General features: G+C 46.7%; 1 long non-coding RNA gene across 1 annotated transcript in view; it reads left to right on the forward strand.

The window, feature by feature from the left end:
- The first annotated feature begins 9370 nt into the window (after positions 1 to 9370).
- The window catches only part of LOC310827015, a 30690-nt gene continuing 24667 nt past the window's right edge, over positions 9371 to 15393 (forward strand). The window contains exon 1 of the long non-coding RNA XR_014556135.1: positions 9371 to 9439. This is a non-coding gene — a long non-coding RNA (uncharacterized lncRNA). The remainder of the gene's footprint in view (positions 9440 to 15393) is intronic.

Consider the following 15393-nt stretch of genomic DNA (forward strand, 5'->3'; position numbering starts at 1 on the left):
AAGACCACTCTTTTAACTTCTTAACTACTTGCTGTCACTATAGCTTTTGATATCTTCTTCATTCTATATACGCAGCTTACGTTGGCTTCAGGAAAGAAGAAAACCCACGGAAAGCCTATATATAATTTAGCCTCATTACTTTTGAGGCCGAACATCCCAAAAGCACTTTCCCTCCTCCCTGGCAGTAAAAATGCAACGATCATAAGTTAAATGGCTATTATGTTTGCTGCCATTTCATGACACCCCAAGCCAACTGCCTGAAGCAACTGTCTCGCCTTGCCTAATAATGGCAGGCCTAGCCCTGGTGATGGTTGCCAGTGCAGAGTCAAATGAACATGAGCATCCATGCTTCTGGTCCCCTGTGGTTTGGTTGCTGATTGCCTTTCACAAGCGCAGTAAGTAGCATTACCAACCCTATCACATGAGGTTCATTATCTCTCTCATCTTTCCCCTGGGATATGACAGAGAATGAATTTCCTCTTCTGAACTGAAATCCATTGTTGACGTAAGCTGCTAAACTGTTCAGCCGTACAAAAGGCCTGGCTGGCTTTCTATACAGCAAGCCAGTGGTCCTGTATCTATTGGTCAGGTCATTTGTAGATACAGCACTTCAGGGAATTATTCGCTATGGTAATGAAACGATGGGCTTTTTTTTCTTTGCCTCGTCCCTGTAGCAGCACAGCTGGGGCTGCCATCATAAGCATACTTTCTAGGAAAGAAGCCTCACCAAATATGAGGCAAGTTAAACGTCTATAAAATTGTTGTTGATTTGGGAATATTTTTCAGAAAGCAGGTTAATGTAAAAAAAATAAAAAAAAATAGCACCTTTCTGTGAACGGGAGTTCTTTTTGTCCCATGTGCACCCCAGAGGATTTTCAGATAGCTGGTCTTGGGGTAGCAGTTGGGTGACACCTCTTTCTCACTGGATCTGGGGTAGAATGTATATATATTCATAGGAAATAACTGCATTTTCCTGGCTACAAAATACTGTCCATATTCCAATAATAATAATAATAATAATAATAATAATAATAATAATAATAATTTATTTATAATTTAAATAAAATTATTTAAATTATTTATTTATACCCCACCATCTGGCTAGGTTTCCCTAGCCATTCTGGGTGGGTCCCAAAAGAATATTAAAAACACAATAAAACATCAAATATGAAAAACTTCCCAATACAGGGCTGCCTTCAGATTTCTTCTAAAAGTCAGATAGTTGTTTATTTCCTTGACGTCTGATGGGAGGGCATTCCACAGGGCGGGCGCCAGTACCGAGAAGGCCCTCTGCCTGGTTCTTTGTAACCTCACTTCTTGCAGTAAGGGAACCGGCAGAAGGCCCTCGGAGCTGGACCTCAGTGTCCGGGCTGAACGATGGGGGTGGAGACACTCCTTAAGGTATACTGAGCTGAGGCCATTTAGGGCTTTAAAGGTCAGCACCAACACTTTGAATTGTGCTCGGAAATGTACTGGGAGCCAATGTAGGTCTTTCAGGACTGGTGTTATATGGTCTCGGCAGCCACTCCCAGTCCCCAGTCTAGCTGCCACATTCTGGATTAATTGCAGTTTCTGTGTCATCTTCAAAGGTAGCCCCACATAGAGTGCCTTGCAGTAGTCCAAGCAGGAGAAAACCAGAGCATGCACCACTGAAGCTGGTAGACAGGCACCCTGGACACAGAATTGACCTGCACCTCCATGGACACCTGTGAGTCCAAAATGACCTTAGGCTGCACACCTGGTCCTTCAGGGGGCACAGTTATCCCATTCAGGACCATAGTGCAACCTTCAGAGAAGATGCCTAGACTGAGCACAACAAATGAGCAAGTGTGCACTGTGCAGAGATGATTGTGCAGAAAGCCTAAGTCCCAAAGGTCTTCAAGAATCACTGCAACACGGGGAGAGACACACTTATTACAGGGGTAATAGTGTGTAAGTCTGGGAGAAACATATTCCAAACCCTGTAAACAATGATTTTTATTGCCTTTCTGATCTGATTTACTATTGCCACAAAATATTACAGAAAGTGTGATTGCAAGAGCCTCTGCTGCCCTCTGATCAGCAGCTTGAAACAGACTCATAAAACGCTTTCGGTCTCCCTGCCACGAGAGATTTACCTTTACCAGTTATTGCTACTTGTGTGTAACCTTTGTCTTTGCGGCCGAAACATTCAGTGCAACAGTAGCCAAAGCAAACAAATCAAGCACAGCACAACCTTTTCCCATATCACTTTAATCTCTCTTTATTGTACCCACTGTATTTCCCTCTTCCTCTTCCCTGTCCAGATACTCAGCACACTGTGCAAAAATGGGATGGCGGCTGAGCTTTTGAAATGGAGCAAACTTGATATCGGACAAGAACTTTTTAAGGCGTTGCATTGTTTTCTCCGGCGCACCTGCATCTACTCTGGAATTTGAAAACCTCATGAATTTGGAATCCCTGTGGTAGAAAATTGTGCAATGTGTAGTGTGTTCTTCCTGTTATTCTTCAGTGAATTACACCTGTCTGGGAGGAGGTGGGGGGGAGCTTTATTTCATCATGGATTGCAGCATGAGAAAGGGAAGGGTTTTCCCCCTTTCCTTCCTTGCTTAGCCAGCTAACTTTACTGCCAAAAGCCAAGACTGAGGACTTCCACATTGGAGCTGTACAATGAACCAGGAAGAATGAACTTCCCTCCTAGTACCTTGAGAGCCAATCTCCCGCAAAGATGCAGAGCAACAGGTGGACAGGCAACACAATGGAGGCAAGTGGAGTTCCTGCATCCACCATCAAATTACCTTACATGCAATCCCCAAGTGGACAAACAGCTGCTATGCATGGTTGCTGAGCAGCTCCCATCGAAAAGCACTTTGCCATGGCGGCAACATGTTCTATCTGGACCAAGCTGGTGGGGAGGAGAGCAGATGGGTCAATGAATGAGGCTGCCCTCAGTGCGGGAACCAGAAAGGGAGAGATTGAGCCCACAGTGCAGTCTGGCTTGTGGTGAGGACCAGTGGTATACTGTGTGGGGCCCAGAATTATTGTTGTTGTTTAGTCATTTTAGTCGTGTCCGACTCTTCGTGACCCCATGGACCAGAGCACGCCAGGCACTTCTGTCTTCCACTGCCCCCCGCAGTTTGGTCAAGCTCATGCTGGTAGCTTCAAGAACACTATCCAACCATCTCGTCCTCTGTCGTCCCCTTCTCCTTGTGCCCTCCATCTTTCCCAACATCAGGGTCTTTTCCAGGGAGTCTTCTCTTCTCATGAGGTGGCCAAAGTATTGGAGCCTCAGCTTCAGGATCTGTCCTTCCAGTGAGCACTCAGGACTGGTTTCCTTAAGAATGGATAGGTGTTAAGTTGTGGGTTGACATAGCCGACGACCAGCGATTTCTCCAAATAGCTCTTTATTTCGTAAGCTGGAATAGAACTGACTGCAAACAGCTCAGCCGGCCTGCTTTTATAGGCAGCCGGCTGTCAACATTGTAACAACAGCCCAGAGTTCCCGCCTAAAATAACTGACGCGGACCTGAGGGAAAACTATCTACAGACCTGAGTGAAAACTATATACAGTATCCCCCTGCTGGCCCAGGGTGAAACTTCACTACATAACACCCCTCCCCACCGAGATAAGGCGTTTGTTACAATCGTAATGGTTTCCTTATATACAGCACTACGCGTAATGGTTCAATTAGGCACAAAAGCATATTGGTTACATTTCCCATACTTAGACCAACAGTGATACATGTCCAACAACATAGTCCTTTAAATAAGTTGGGCGCTTGGAAACTCTACCAGACCGCCGGGGACTGGTAGTCAAGTCTGGAGGGCCACCCAGTTCTTGCTGAGGCTGTGGTGCGACCCTAGGTGGCGTTGGAACCAACTCCCCTGGATCCACTGCTGAAGCCCAGACGATCGTCACCCACCGGGGGGCATTCCGTTGCCGCCGGTTGCAGTTTGGGGTGAGTGTGGCTCCTGGCATCTTCCAAAGCCTTATGGAGCGTCTCCTGCAAGGGCTTCCGGGCGTGGTACCATATTTTGATGACGTCTTGGTGTCTGCAGACTCACACCAGCAGCTGTTCGAGCGCCTCCGTGCCGTGCTGACCAGGTTCCAAGAGGCCGGGCTCAAGGTAAAGAGGGAGAAGTGCCAGATCGCCGTTCCACAGGTAGAGTTCCTGGGCTATCTTATCGATGCCTCCGGCCTTCACCCGACCACATCCAAGATCCGCGCTATCCAGCAGGCCCCCACCCCAAAGAACAAGACGGAGTTGCAGGCATTCCTGGGGCTGCTGAACCTTTATAACATGTTCCTGCCCCACAAAGCCACAGTGGCTGAGCCTCTTCACCGACTCCTTAGTACAAAGACGCCTTGGGCCTGGGGTCATCGGGAGACGGCGGCCTTCAACGCGGTCAAGGCTCTCCTTTCATCAGACAGTGTGTTGGTACAGTACAGTGAATCCAGGCCGCTGGTCCTTGCCTGCGACGCCTCACCTTTTGGCATCGGTGCTGTCCTTAGTCACCGTTTTCCAGATGGAAGAGAAGCACCACTCGCCTACTTTTCCAGGACACTATCTCCGATGGAACGGAATTACAGCCAGCTCGACAAGGAGGCATTGGCACTTGTGGCTGGAGTGAAGAGGTTCCATGAATACCTCTATGGCAGGACTTTTGACCTCATCACTGACCACAAGCCACTCCTGGGCCTCCTCGCCGGTGATCGTCCAACTCCACCGGTCCTCTCGCCACGCATGCTGCGATGGACTGTTTTCCTGGCTGCCTACCACTACCAGCTCATCCATCGCCCGGGGAAATCGATGGGCCATGCCGACGCCCTCAGCCGTTGCCCTCTTCCAGCATTTGTGGAAGACCCATCTCCAGCTTCATCGCTCCTTCTGATTGAGGATCTTCCGGCAGCGCCTGTATCAGCTGCCACTGTGGCCTCCACGTCTGCCCAGGATCGCACCATCAGCCGGGTGCTCAACTGGGTGTGGAGGGGGTGGCCACAAGGGCCTTTTGCATCAGAGTTCCAGCCCTTCGCAACCAGACAACATGAACTCTCAGCTCATCGCGGCTGTCTCCTGTGGGGAGACCGCGTCGTGATTCCCCAGGGACTCCGTCAGCGCGTCCTGGAGGCTCTGCACGTTGGCCACCCGGGAATTGTCAAAATGAAGGCGTTGGCTCGGTGTTACGTCTGGTGGCCTAATATGGACGATGCCATCACTGCCTGGGTGTCCGCCTGTCAAGCGTGCCAAGAGTCGAGGCCTACACCACCGGCAGCTAAGGGACACACCTGGGAGATGCCAAAGACACCCTGGTCGAGGGTGCACATTGATCTGGCTGGCCCCTTTCACGGCCGGACCTTTATGGTAGTGGTGGATGCCTATTCCAAATGGCTGGAGGCCGCCCTGATGCCCTCCACCACTACCGAAGCTGTCATCCGGGTGCTGCGAGGCCTGTTTGCAACGCATGGGTGTCCTGATGTCCTTGTCTCTGACAACGGACCACAGTTCACCTCAGGCACGTTTGAGCGGTATCTTTTGGGACTGGGCATCCGCCATGCCCTAACGGCACCCTTTCATCCATCCAGCAACGGGCAAGCGGAAAGAATGGTGTGCTCGGCAAAAGAGGCACTGGCGCGCCTGGACCGGGGAGACTGGCATGAGCGGGTCGCCGAATACTTGTTCGTGCAACACATCACCCCTCATGTGGCTACAGGGCGGAGTCCTGCTGAGCTGCTCATGGGCCGCCGCCTCAGGTCACCGCTCGACCGGCTACACCCGGACTTTGCCGTGGCTGAACCCCCAGGCTGTGCCAACGCGCCACGGTCATTTGTCCCAGGAAACCAGGTCTTTGCCCGGAACTATGTGGGGGACATTCCTTGGGTGCCAGCCACAGTAGTGGGAGTCACTGGACCTCGCTCGTACCAGGTGGCACTCAAAGACGGACGCTTGTGGCGATGGCACATAGACCAGCTTAGGCGCAGGGTTGGGGACTTGGACACTACCGAGGTGCCCCCAACTGCGCTTGCGGCTCCAGAAGAGACACATACAGATGGCGAGGCCCCACCTACACCTCCCTCGCAAAAGAGCTATTTGGAGAAATCGCTGGTTGTCGGCTATGTCAACCCACAACTTAACACTGGCGACGAGGATGGGATTTCTCCAAATAGCTCTTTATTTCGTAAGCTGGAATAGAACTGACTGCAAACAGCTCAGCTGGCCTGCTTTTATAGGCAGCCGGCTGTCAACATTGTAACAACAGCCCAGAGTTCCCGCCTAAAATAACTGACGCGGACCTGAGGGAAAACTATCTACAGACCTGAGTGAAAACTATATACAGTATCCCCCTGCTGGCCCAGGGTGAAACTTCACTACATAACAATAGGTTTGATCTTCTTGCAGTCCATGGGACTCTCAAGAGTCTCCTCCAGCACCATAATTCAAAAGCATCAATTCTTTGGCGATCAGCCTTCTTTATGGTCCAGCTCTCACTTCTATACATCACTACTGGGAAAACCATGGCTTTAACTATACGGACCTTTGTTGGCAAGGTGATGATGGAGGGCACGAGGAGAAGGGGACAACAGAGGATGAGATGGTTGGACAGTGTTCTTGAAGCTACGAACATAAACTTGACAAAACTGCGGGAGGCTATCACCTTTAGGCAGCATGTAAAGCCAATAATAATAATAATAATAATAATAATAATAATAATAATAATAATAATAAATGTCACACAACAGTGTTCACTCTCTTCCTTCTCTTCCTTCAATTCTTCAGCGATCAGCCTTCTTGATGGTCCAGCTCTCACTTCCATACATCACTACTGGGAAAACCATAGCTTTTACTAAAGATTAGGGGGCACAAAATTTTGACACCTGGTGCAGCCTCAGTACAGCTGTGCACTTCCATCACTGGGCTCCGTTGAAAATGGCTTCTCCTTATTGAATAACGCAACAATAACAAAAATAATAGTAGGTAAAGAAGATCGCACGCGGGTGGAGGGGAGGTACTGGGTTGTGGGGGAGGGAGGTGAAGGGATTAATTGAGATTGTTAAAGATTGGTATAGGATTTAAGAGATTTAAATTTTTATAAAAATTCTATAAGGAAAGCAGAAAGCAGCAGGAAATATCAAGTAAAAGTATCGTAGAGGAGATCAGTGTAAATGAAAACATGAGACTTATGGTTTTGTTACATATAATTTTATTTTGGATCTGTCTGCTTATTTTGGAGTTGTTTGCTGTAAAGAATGTATATTTTGTGAATAAAATAATAAAGGATTTGAAAAAAAGAAGAAGAAAGAAAATGGCTTGTCCTTGCAAACCAGGATGCGACCTCTCCAGACAATGGAACCACTCTTCTTTTCTTATCTCTGCAGCTGCGATGTCCTAGGTGACATGGACGCCATTAAGCATTTGAATCCACATGCGTACTCGGTCTGTTTCCCTCCCTCCCTCCCACCTGCCCCTCCACGTGGTCCCGGGTGCAGCCAACCCAGGCTACACCACTGGTGAGGACCCCAGCCATGTCAGTGAATGTGGTTGCTGCAGGCGCAGCTCGGATTGGACTCATGCTTGCCTGCAAATACGGATCTCATCAAGTGGTGAGTGAGTGGCAACTGGCATGGCAGGGTCAGGCTTGGGCAATGAAGGCCCTTCTGAGATTCCGGGAACCTAATCTGACTGACCATGTCTGCAAGCTATGATAGAAGGCTTAATATAAAAATTCCCATTAGTGCCCAAGGGAACATTTTTCACTAAGCCCGAAAACTTCACGAGAGTAAATGGGAAGGGGTGTGTGTGAGAGAGTACCAGGTTATCTGGGAAGGGAAGGGCTAAATCTTCCCTCTCACACATTTAACTCCCAATAATAATCCTCCCCTGATGCAGAGATAATAAATTTAAGTAAAAAAAGTGATGTGGCTGCATGCTACACATTAAGCATCGATGCACAGTTTTAACCCTTAGAGGAAACACCAGTCAGAAAACTAGACAGTGATTTTATTGTCTTTCTCAAGCAAGAGCAAAATAGCAACAGGAAACTCATGACTCCATGTAGAAATAACTTGTCGAATGCCACCTAGTGATGACATGTAATGACATTATCCACAAAAGGTTGAAAGAACTAGTAGGCAATTCATTTCGGACATCCAGGAGGGCTTTTAGCAGTACTCAGCTCAGTTAATAAGCTTATTGCTCTAAAGGCCATGACATAATACCAAAGGAATAGCATTAATAAAATATTACAACTCATACATCCATAATATAAAAATCTGCAAAGACTTTGCTAAATTTCTGAGTGATGAAACACAGTTCCCCTTTTGCAGTAGTCTGTCCTCCCCCCAGACCCTGTGTCCCATAATGACTTTTGAAAAGATGGAAAGAAGACAAAGTTCCTGTTGGATTATGCCGAAATGGCAAAACCGACTGGAAAGCTCAGGGACCAAGAAGACCAAAACTTTAATAAAGAATAGGAAAAATTTACAATCTACCTGAAAGACCACTGTAAGCAGATGAAAACATTAGCAGGATTACAATAACACTTGTAATGTAGAAAATGTTATGGACAAAATGGAGAGATATAAAATTTGAATGCTGAAATAATATGCAGTTGAGAAGGTTGATAATAGGACCCATGGAGGGGAAGGTTGGAACTTTTTGGATCCCAGCCTATACTCCCGCTTCTTAAAAGACAGACAGTGATGGCATCAGTCAACTTGCTTTTATCCTATTTAAGAAATAGCCATGGTTATTTTCAGTCCCATCTGCTATCACCTTCTCCTGAAGAAGAAGCTAGCACACAAACTCTTTACATGCTTCATGTTAGGCTGTTCTACATTTTATACCGAATATAGGTACATAGCTGTGTCTACAATGAGCCTGAGCCAATAATAATAATAATAATAATAATAATAATAATAGTAATAATTTATTATTTGTACCCCACCCATCTGGCTGGGTTTCCCCAGCCACTCTGGGCGGCTTCCAACAGCATGACTAAACTATTTCTGGCACAATGGAACACCGTGACGGAAACCAGAGCACACGGAGACACCGTTTACCTTCCTGCCACAGGAAGTATGCTTTCAAACTGCTAGGTTGGCAGGAGCAGGGACAGAGCAACAGGAGCTCACTCGGTTGCAGGGATTCAAACCACTGACCTTCCGATCAGCAAGCCCAAGAGGCTCAGTGGTTTAGACCACAGCTCCACCCGTGTCCCATAGAAATAAGCACACAATCACTGATAGGTCCCCCCGCCATTGTGAGGCTCAAAGCAATGAAGGTGATGCCTCCCCAGCTGTTGCCATTGGGTTTCTTCTGATGTCACAAAAGCACTTGGCAACTGAGTAGATATACAGGCAGGCCAAGGGGAAAGCCCTTTTCTATTTCCAGCAGGACACACCTGGCAATGGATGTGACATTCAGCACTGCCCAGGTTTCTTCCACTTGGAGGAGGCAAAGTGGTGAATGGAAGGAGGCAATCCTCTGGCAGTGGGATGCTAGGGAGCGATCATAAGGCAAGTTTGCTTGTTTGAAGGCTGCTGGTATCTGTGGTTGGAAGCTGGCGGACGTCTCATGATGGACCTAACAGTAGCTTCTGGCACAATGGGACACCATGACAGAAGCCAGAGTGGTTTAGTCCACAGTACCACCCCTTCCCCAAACTCATAACACTATGCATGACCAAATCTCTGTCCCACACTGTTAGAGACAGGAGATACTGGGCCCTGCTGAGTCCTGTGGGTTTTTGTCTCTGATTATATGGCTCATATATCATTCCAAAGACCAAAAAGAAAAAAGAAAAAAGTGAGTGAGTATTAAATCTGTGCTGGGAACAATACCATAATTACGTACAATTAGGTGTGAAAAGGAAATTGCAGTAAAAATGCCCTTGAAGTACACTGCTTTCCCACAATTTAATATTGAATGCATCCAAGAGCATGCCTTTAAACCTTGCTGTGATCCTGCCCCCAGTGAAATATAAAAAAAATGGAAAATCTGGTCTTCACAAATCAGTGCCAGGGATCCAAATGATGTTTCCCAGGTAGCCCAACCATAGCGAGTGGGGAGTCCAAATTGCTTCCCTCCGATAGCACTCCTCCCATCATTGCAGGCAAATCACACACATCCCTGGAATTTCACAGCTGCCGGCAAAATGTGATTATTCTTCCTGTTGGCATTTTCATCGCTTACGCAATAGCCATGTGTTTTGTGTGCGTTTGTGTGTTGTGGGAACATAAGAGTACTTATTGGTTATTACCTGTGATGTCTGAGGCTATGTACACAAATTAGCAGCTCGAAATTCAGCAGGGTCATTTCCAGTTGCATTTTTACGTTGCTTTACACAACAGAAAGGAGCTGGGGATGTCTCTACATCTGATGCACATTACTCGATTTGTTTCTCCACACTGACAACCTCCTGGAACTCTCATAAAAATGAAACTGTTGTCTGTGTGTGTACATTGCATGTGCACAATGACTGCCTGAAATGTACACACCTCGGCTTAACCATGCTGTACATTTTCAAATCAGAAAATGTAACAGATTGAGGTTGAAGATTGAGGCTGAATCTGACAAGACGGAAGTACTGTTTTGGGGGGACAGGAGATGGGCGGTGTGGAGGACTCCCTGGTCCTGAATGGGGTAACTGTGCCCCTGAAGGACCAGGTGCACAGCCTGGGAGTCATTCTAGACTCACAGCTGTCCATGGAGGCGCAGGTCAATTCTGTGTCCAGGGCAGCTGTTAATCAGCTCCATCTGGTATGCAGGCTGAGACCCTATCTGCCCACAGATTGTCTCGCCAGAGTGGTGCATGCTCTAGTTATCTCTTGCTTGGACTACTGCAATGCGCTCTGTGTGGAGCTACCTTAGAAGGTGACCCAGAAACTTCAACTAATCCAGAATGTGGCAGCTAGACTGGTGACTGGGAGCAGCCGCTGAGACCATATAACACCGGTCTTAAAAGACCTACAATTCAAAGTGTTGGTGCTGACCTTTAAAGCCCTAAATGCCTTGGTCCAGTATACCTGAAGGATCATCTCCACCTCCATTGTTCTGCCCGGACACTGAGGTCCAATGCCGAGGGCCTTCTAGCGGTACCCTCCCTGCCAGAAGCCAAGTTACAGGGAACCAGGCAGAGGGCCTTCTCGGTAGTGGCACCCGCCCTGTGGAAAGTCCTCCCACCAGATGTCAAAGAGAACAACAACTACAGTGGTACCTTGGGTTAAGTACTTAATTCGTTCCGGAGGTCTGTTCTTAACCTGAAACTGTTCTTAACCTGAAGCACCACTTTAGCTAATGGGGCTTCCTGCTGCCACTGCGCCACCGGAGCACGATTTCTGTTCTCATCCTGAAGCAAAGTTCTTAACCCGAGGTACTATTTCTGGGTTAGCGCAGTCTGTAACCTGAAGTGTCTGTAACCTGAAGCGTATGTAACCCGAGGTGCCACTGTACTTATTAGTTATTGCCTGTGGTGTCTGAGGCTATGTATACAAATTAGCAGCTCGAAATTCAGCAGGGTCATTTCCAGTTGCATTTTTACATTGTTGCACACACCAGAAGGGAGCTAGGGATGTCTCTGCATCTGATACACAATACTTGATTTGTTTCTCCACCCTGACAACCTCCTGAAACTCTCATAAAAATGAAACTGTTGTCTGTATGTGTGCATTGCGTGTGCACAATGGCTGCCTGAAATGTACACACCTTGGCTTAACCATGCTGTAGATTTTCAAATCAGATGAAAGTTTTTTTTTGAGGGGAAACACATTTAAAAGTATTTCTCAATAAGTTACAGGATACAGATGGATTGTGGCCAACATTATGCATCCCCAGCTTCAGACACCAGCACTGGAGCCGGAGCAATATGCACATGGCGTGCATCTGTGGATATGATCTGGAAACAAATTATATGGCTCCCTTGCTGAAGCAGACTGGTCTAAAGCGGATTGGGAATCCCTGTGACTTCTTCATTTTTTTCCCCAGACACGAAGCATACCTGAGACTGAGAAATATGCAAGGCTTTTTGCAGGTCAGTGAAATTCAAAAGATTGTGAACTGAACATGTTAGGAACCTCCTCTGCCCCAATGAACCTGCCAAAAGAATGGAATTCGGTTTTTCTGCTTTTCTCTTTCTTTCCCCCTAAGGGCTCCAGCTTCATAGGTGCAGCTGCCTCTTACTATCCCTCTTAGTAGTATTGGAAGAAACGCAGCTTGAGACTCTCTGCATTGTTTTCTCTCTTCCCCTCCCTTACCTTTATGACAAATCTTTGACAGGGAGGACAAAGGTTCATTCAGAGACCAGCCTGCTAAAATGCCAACTGGATGCTCCTTCTTGCATTCTAGGGAGAACGGTTGTAGCTCAGTAGCAGAGGATGTGCTTTGCACACAAAAGATCCCAGGTCCAATCTCCCACATCTCCAGGTAAGGTCTGATTTGAAACCCTGGAGAAACACCCCCAGTCAATTTCAACAGTCGGTGGACTGATGTTCTGAGGCAGCTTCCTAGGACTCTGAGTCATTACTCATTACTCACTCTCAGAGACTGAAGTTCACAGCTGGATGAAGGAGATAAATACGGGAGACACAGGAATCCTCTGGTTTTCCCTGCGATGGTAATTGGTTGGACTGGCAGGAAGCAGGAAATTCCTCTTGCTCATAAGACACTTAGAACTAAGCTATCTTGCTTCTCTTGGTGTGTCTGTTTTGAAATGATTTGAAAAAGTGTGCTTGCTTTTTTGCAAGTTGCAAGTTGTGTTGATTTTGATTTCCTTAACATAAATTACAATAGGCACTTTCACTATATCCTTTAAAGCACATTATTTCCCTCAATCTGGGCCCTGGAGTTTGTTTAAGAGTTGCCAACTTCGTGTGTGATAATCTACAGTGCTCAGAATCCTTTCAGGGAATTTAAGCTGTAAGAAGAAGAAGAAGAGTTTGGATTTGATATCCCGCTTTATCACTACTCGAAGGAGTCTCAAAGTGGCTAACATTCTCCTTTCCCTTCCTCCCCCCACAACAAACACTCTGTGAAGTGACTGGGGCTGAGAGACTTCAAAGAAGTGTGACTAGCCAAAGGTCACCCAGCAGCGGCATGTGGAGGAGCGGAGACCCGAACCCGGTTCACCAGATTACGAGTCTATCACTCCTAACCACTACACCACACTGGCTCTCAAGGTACGGTCAGGGACTGTGCTGAGGAGAGCTGCAACGAGGAAGAATTGTGGGAGCCTCCCCCTCCCCTCTGATCAGGATCCGAATCCTGCATCTTCCCAGGAGCAGGAGGACATTATAGATTTGGAACTGTCGTTTGCAGAAGGGCATAGTTCAGAAGGCAGAAGCTGGGAAATCCTGGATGGGGAACAGCTAGGAGAAAACACAGAGAGAGAGAGAGAGAGAGAGAAAGAGAGAGAGAGAGAGAGAGAGAGAGAGAGAGAGAGAGAGTGTTAGTTAACAGATTCACTGTCTCTGGAAAGCATTCATCCACTCTACCCAAGGTCAAGAAGAGCTTAGAAAGTGGCAGAACAGAAAGCACACAATGCACAGACAGGCCAAGCTCAGATTACCTGATGTAGAAGTGACACGGATTAATAGGGATGCAAAGGGGTGTGAGCCTTAATTGGGAGCACCGCCATTTCTAGGAGGTGGGTTCTTTGTCCTCTCGCTGTGATTATTAAAGTTTCTAACTGGTAAGAAGACTCCTTTTCCTTTGTTCTGCTTATCTGCTACCATGGGGGGAGGAAGCCAATTCCCTGAAGCCTGACGGATGCACACAGCCTGAGGGTGGGATTTATTGAACATTGCTATCCCATGTCATGCTGGGTCCTGGCTACCAGGCTTGTCCCCCAGATAACCTGGGGATCCTTCTTTGAGTATGCAAATTGCTGAACAGGAAAGTATTGCTCTTCCAAATGATAACTGGAACACATCAATATTACTGGGGGGAAATTAAGCAGTTGTTTATACGTCATATCATTACTAGTCACAGGCATTCCTTGTTTCCTGCGTGAACGTCCTCACAGACATCATTAAAATTCAAAGCTGAAGGATAGTGTGCTTGCAAGGGATTGCAGGGGAAAGGAAGAATCAGTGAAAATCACCTCCTTGAGGAGCTGATCACATGGGCACAAGCCAGGATACAACCCTGCTGAGTATCAGGTTTTTAATAAAAAAAACTACTTTTGTTTGTTGTGCTCACATGCAGTCGCTGTCTAGTTGATTTAGTGTCACGTGTTTATTTCACATGCAGCAAGAACATGTCCGAAAGATAACCAGAAATGAATTTGCCTGGACACGTCATACAAAAATGTGGCATAATTGCCCACTTCCGCACACCACCCAAATGTCATTTCCATTCCATAAACATGGTTAGTGGAAAACACACAGCATGAATCTGCTGGAAAACACATCACACAGAAGTCCTTCTGAAGATGCAAGAGGAAGCAAATGGCAACACAGGCTAATTTTCAAGATGCCCAAATAATGCATATCTAACAAAAAGATGCACAGGCTATTAGAATCCTATGAACAAGTAATGCTAGCAATGTACATTTAGCATTTTAAAAAATGCTGTAGCTATTGAAAGATCTTTTATGAGGCTTTAAAAAAAATAGAAATGCATCATTCAATGAAAACAATTTATGTATCAGCCATGGAAAAATGTATGGTGACTATTTAAATATTATATTGAATGGGTTTTTTCATTTTGTTTAGTCATCTCAATGATGAATGAAACCAGTGCCCCTTAAGGGGGGGGAGTACTGTTTCTATACACAGATAAACTGGAATTTTTCCAAATGATGAGAGACGGGAATTTTCCGACATATCACTTGGAATGCTTAAGCATGCTATTTCACATCATTTTGAAGAAACACCAGCTGATGACATGGCTCCCCAAATCTCTTTTCTGATGAGAGCAGCTTTTGCATCTCATTTGGAAAGCAAGGACCCAGATTCTGGAGGAAGAATGGGGAGGCACACAATGCCAGATGCTTGAAGTCCAGTGTGAAGTTTCCACAGTCTGTGTTGATTTGGGGAGCCATGTCATCAGCTGGTGTTGGTCGACTGTGTTTCATTAAGTTCAGGGTCAACACAGCCGTCTACCAGGAGATTTTGGAGAACTTCATGCTTCCTTCCGCAGATGAGCTTTATGGGGATGCTGACTTCATTTTCCAGCAGGACTTTGGCACCTGCCCACACTGCCAAAAGTACCAAAACCTGGTTCAATGCCCATGGGATTACTGTGCTTGATTGGCCAGCAAACTTGCCTGATCTGAACCCCATAGAGAATCTATGGGGCATTGCCAAGAGAAAGATGAGAGACATGAGATCGAGCAATGTAGAAGAGCTGAAGGCTGCTATTGAAGCTTCCTGGTCTTCCATAATACCTCAGCAGTGCCGCAGGCTGATAGCATCCATGC

Source organism: Podarcis gaigeae (genome assembly GCF_964106915.1).
Source record: "Podarcis gaigeae genome assembly, chromosome: 11".
Lineage (NCBI taxonomy): Eukaryota > Metazoa > Chordata > Lepidosauria > Squamata > Lacertidae > Podarcis > Podarcis gaigeae.